We start from the raw sequence: 5,757 nt of genomic DNA, 5'->3' as shown, positions 1-5,757 counted from the left end.
ATGAAAGAAGCTTGTGCAAATCCTGTTATGTGAGGCTATGCTAAGGCTGAGGCTGAATTTTGGGTTGATGGGATTTAACCTTGTTGGGAAGATGATCATGTTAAACTTAAATTGCATAGTTTGACCTTGTTGACTACTTGTATAAACTAGACTATCTGCTCCCGATGGGGGGTTGACAGGTACATGTGAAAGTGATTTCTTTATTTCCTAATGCAAGAATTGATGCCACTCCTATATCATATTTCATTTATTTACTCGGTTTTCATTGAATAATCATTCTAATGGCCATAAGGAGTCAGAATGTCTCAAACAGTTCATTCGCATGGTCGGAGCAGTCAGGGCTACCAGGACATCTTAGATCTCACTAAAGATTTGAATTTTGCTCTACCATTGTGTTAGTGGATCGAGTCCACGGGCAATTAGTTACATCAAAAGCTAATTCCTTTAAAGACTTTCGTCCCTGCTGACTTACTTTGAAGATAGGACTCGTTAGAGAGAACCCTTCAATCTCTTACACATGGGGTATGCTGGGAAAATTATTCTTATTGTCTTCTGATCAACTACAAAGGAATAACTACAATCAAACCCAAAAAGACTCCTACCAAGAAACAAATAGCAACCAATTGAAGTCTCTTAATCTAACAAGAAAACAAAGACTCTTAATAGTAATAAGAAGTTAATTAAAAAAGGGAAAACAAATCTCCTAATCAAAAATAATCCTATTCTAATCAAAATAGGAATAGAAATAAGCCTATTCAATTTTTGAGTTTAGTTCTACGCTTATAAATTTGATTAATTGGAGGTCTAGTAGTATTGCTCATAACATCACCCCCTGCTTTGGAAATGTACTTGTTTGCAAGCGCAAATGAAGGAAAATTAGCCTGAAGAACCTCATGTTCCTAAGAAGCTTCAGCTAAGGACAAATCAACCCAATGAATGAGGAATTCCCTGGTACCATTATTGATTTGTGAATCCAACACAACTTGCAGGGGAAAGCAAGGTGTTATCCCACATGGTGGAAATGCCGGTGGCATTATAGGTAATCTTCCATGAAAGTGCTTCAGACATGAAACATGAAACACAGGTTGTAACTTGCTATCCTCTAGTAAGGATAGCTCGTAAGTGATGCTGCCAATGCAGCGAAGCACCTATCTATAAAAACTTGAGGACTTCTTATTCACACAAGAAGTTATCGAAGTCTGTCTGGAAGGTTGCAACTTCAATAACACCCAATCCCCCATAGAAAACTAGAGATCCTAACAGTGTTGATTTGCTTGTTTCTTTATGGTAGCCTGAGCTTATAACAAATGGTTCCTTAAGGACTTCAAAATGGTATCTTGCTGCCCTAAGGCATAATCCACAATCTCTAACCAAGTTATACCCAAATCTTTTTTTTTTTTTTTTTGTAAGCATACCCAAATCATAAAAGAACGTCCAGGGAAGAGCTCACCCGTAGACGACCTCAAAGAGTATTGTTGGAAAAAAAATTATAAAGGAAGGTATTGCGGAAGCAAGTAAAATCTCAATGTTATGTTCAACAAAGACAAAAAAAGAAAATGTGAGAAGAAGAAAACCAAAACTTGAAGAAAGATAACTTCTTCTTATTGAATTAAAAGCTCGCGTTAAAACTCACACTTCTACAAAAAATCAGAAATGAAGTCCTATTTATACACAGGACTTAAATACATAGCATTCATCAAATAAAACTGAAAAGTTATAAATAAAACTTTAAGTGCGGGATGTTTTGCATTCCAAATTTGAATGCCAAACTTCAGTTGCAAATGGAGAATATAACAGTAGAGACATAAATCAAAAACAAAAAATTAAACCAACTTTAATTAAAAAAAAATATCACAAATCTCAACACTCTTTGAGATTTTTCTTTGTCAAACCCAACTTGTTGCGTAAAAATTCAAATTGTCCACACAATAGAGTTTTTGTGAGGATGTTAGCAAGTTGAAATTTTGAATTACAATGAGTGAGGTTGATCTCGCCTTCTTTCTTTGCTTCCCTCAACAAATAAAACTTGACTTTAATGTGTTTTGTTTTACCATATTGTACTGGATTGAAGGCGATAGCAATAGTAGACTTCTTATCACAAAACAATTATGTAGGCTCATTTTGTTCATATCCTAAATCACCAAGCAATTTCTGAAGCCATATTGCTTGATTTGCAGCACCTGCTGCTAAAATATATTCAGCTTCAGTGGTGGATTGAGCCACAACTTCCTGCTTCTTTGAGTTCCAAGAGAAAACCCCACTGTCAAGAGAAAAAATATAATTAGAAGTGCTTTTAGAATCATCAACACAACCAGTCCAATCACTATCAGCATATCCAATCAATTTCAAGTCACCAATGGACTCAAACCAAATTCCAAAATCAAGAGTACCCTTTAAGTATCTAAGCACCCTTTAGCAATACCAAAATGAACTTCACCAGGAGAATTCATATATCTTGAGAGCATACTTGCAGCAAACATTAAATCTAGCCTGGATGCGATCAAATACAGTAAACTTCCTACCAAACTTCTAAAATTTGTAGGATTGGAGAGTTTCTCACCATCATTCTTAGAGACTTTTAAATTCAAAGCTAGAGGAGTGGAAATTGCTTTGCATGTGTCCATCTTGAATTTTTTTCAGAATGTCTTGGGCATATTTCTTTTAAGAAATGAAACCCTTTTCTTCTTGATGAATCAAGTAAGAATTAATTTTGTTATACCAAACTCGTGGTGCTTACTTCAATCCATAAAGAGCTTTTTTCAAACAATACACTTTGTCTTCTTTGCCTTCTTCTATGAACCCTTAAGGTTGGCTTACATAAATCTCCTCCTCAAGATCACCATTCAAAAAAGCTAATTTGACATCCAAATGGAATATTTTCCACCCCTACTATGCAGCAATAATCAACCTTATGGTGTCATGCCGTGCAACCAGCGCAAATATGTCTCCATAATCAACTCCAAGTTGTTGTGCACACCCTTTTACCACCAATCTAGCTTTATATTTATTGATAAAGCCACCAGAGTTATACTTCACCCTAAACACCCATTTCACACCAATGATGTTCTTGCCTTGAGGTTGCTCTACAAGCTCCCACGTATCATTTTTATTGATCATCTCCATTTCAGCTTCCATAGCAGCAATCCAATTGACAGATTGTGAAGCTTCATAATAGCTGTTAGGTTCAACAACAAGACTGCACCTTTCATATACATTAGCAAGTGATTTTACCTTATAATTTGGACCGTCTACGGTGGCTTCAACTAAGGCATCATCATCAAATGAAGGATCTTGGATACTAGATCCACTAGAATCAATTGAGTCAAAAAAAGACTCAACTAATTCCAAACCTTCAATGTTTTTGGGGAGTCTCTCACAACCTTTTGCTACTCAAAATCCCAATAAGAGTCTTCGTCGATGAATACATCACGCAAGATAACTTCTTCAGTTTTGATATCAAAAATTCTATACCCCTTGGAATTAGGAGCATAACCAATAAAGATTCCTTTGATTACCTTCTCATCAAGTTTGGACCTCTTCACAGAAGGAACAAAAGAATAACAAATAGATCCAAAAATCTTTAGGTTTTTAACAGAAGGTTTTATGTAACACCCCAAATTTTTTGAGCATGTTATAACTTAGGATTTCAGGAATATAAAAATTTTTCATATCACAATAGCTGTCATACATTACACAATATCCCAAAAACCCTAATTTCCACCTTCTCAGCTTAACAAACCCATTAATCGAATAGCTAAGACATGCGTTAAAATCTAGAATGCAGAAGCTAGATCGAACCTGATATGGTTCACAACCATAATACTTTATTTATCATAAAATTGTTCAAGACATCTACAAAATATATTACATAGACATCATCAAGTGATAACTGAACATCTTAAACATATCCAAAATTACATAGGTTCGCACATAAACAAAAATATACTAATCATGCTACAGATAGTAATTTAAGTTAATTCTTCAGCTACCTCATTTCCCTTAGAGTCGCTCGTCAAACCTAGAACGTTTGAATATTCCAGGTGTAATACCCTATGCTTGTATAAGGTTGCCACGTAATTTCGATGAGTTTAGAACATCGAAAAATTGGTTTGATAGCAGTTATACGTACCGAATCGACTGCAGGGAATACCTCGGAGTGAAATTATATAAGAAAAATTATATGGTCTCGATGAGCGTATCGAGATAGGATTTATGGTATTGAAAGAAATCGAATTCGGAACGATTTTCGGTAGAGCTAAAATGCAGCTACTATTTAGACTGTAAAACCGAATCGTTGTAGGAGGTTCCCGAAAAATCAACGAAGCCCTAGGGGGGCTCTGGTTTTGCGTAATGAACAACCCTTCAGTAGTTTAGGGATGAAGTGATGGCCCGGTAAGGATACTAGGGTAAAAATCAGCATTATCGAGTAAAATTTAAGCTATTAATTATGGATTTTCGGTATTAAAATGCAGTTTAATCTAGCATTTGAGGGCGTATTTGCTATTAGGGAATTGCGCAAGTGATATTATGAGAAAAATTGAGATTTAATGCATAATTTTATATAATAATATAATTGATGATATATAAGTATATATATATATATAGACGCATGGGACTTGAAGCTTCTGTGAAGCTTTAAATGTGAAGATTTGGTTCAAATTGCAAGTAATTGCCAGTAAGATTTGAGGATTCAATCTGTAAAAAATCGAGTAGGTAAGATAAGATGATGTGAGGAATTAAATGCAAGGCGTTCGCGTGTGTGCGTGAATGGAAGCTTCAAGTTGCTGCAGGTGGGATTATTCAAATGATAGAGTGATGGATCCTCTGCAAAATTGTTCATGGCCGAGCGAGATTCGTGCAACTTGAAAGAAAATGGCAGCGGGATTTAAGGAGGATATGGCAACAAGATTTAAGAGATTGGGTAATTAATGTGATATAACACACATATATATATATATACACACACACGTTCGTGAGCAATGGCTGCCTATAAATAGAGAAGAAGTGGGAAGCAAATGGCAAGGAACTCGAGCTTCGGCCGAGAGAGAGAGAGAGATAGCCGAAAATGGCCATGGCAGCAACAACAAGTTTCTGTTCGGCAGCCATGCCCGTGCACCTTAAGCTCGGTGGAAGCCGGGCCAGCAAGCAGAGCAGCAACGATGGAGGCGCGGTGACGGCTGCAAGCGATCGCGGTGGTGTTCGCACGATGCGGCGGCGACTGAAGGACTTTGTGGAGGCTCGCGAAACAGCCACAAGCAAGAGAAACCGAGGCCATGGCAGCCATGCCGTGGAGCTCCAGCAAGCCGTCGCAAAGTAGGGGGCGACGGTGGTGGCTGCGGCTGCGCGCGGTGGAGCCGGGAAGCAGCGAGTGCGCAGTGGTGTGGTGGCAACGACCGACAAGGGAGGCGACTGGCTTGCGGGCGGCAGCAGCTGGTACGCGCCGTGCGCGCATGGCAGGGGCTGTTCGCACAAGAAGGAAGAGGGAGAAGGAGGGGAGGAAAAGGAAGAAAAAGGAAAAGAAGAAGAAAAAGAAAAGAAAGAAGAAAAAAAAAAAGAAAGAAGAGGAAATGAAGAAGAGAAGTTGCAGGTGCGTGAAGGGAAGGAGGAAGATGAACAATAAGAAGAAATGAGAAAAAGGAAAAAAAAGAAAAAGAAAAAAAAAGGAAAAGAAAAGAAAAGAAGAAAGAAAAATTAGAAAAAAATAGAGAAAATGTTAGAAAATTTTCAAAAAAATTATAGAAAATAGAGAATTATGTT

Source organism: Diospyros lotus, chromosome 5, assembly GCF_014633365.1.
Source record: "Diospyros lotus cultivar Yz01 chromosome 5, ASM1463336v1, whole genome shotgun sequence".
Classification (NCBI taxonomy): domain Eukaryota; kingdom Viridiplantae; phylum Streptophyta; class Magnoliopsida; order Ericales; family Ebenaceae; genus Diospyros; species Diospyros lotus.
The sequence above is the reverse complement of the archived record's forward strand: the minus strand, read 5'-3'. Positions refer to the sequence as shown.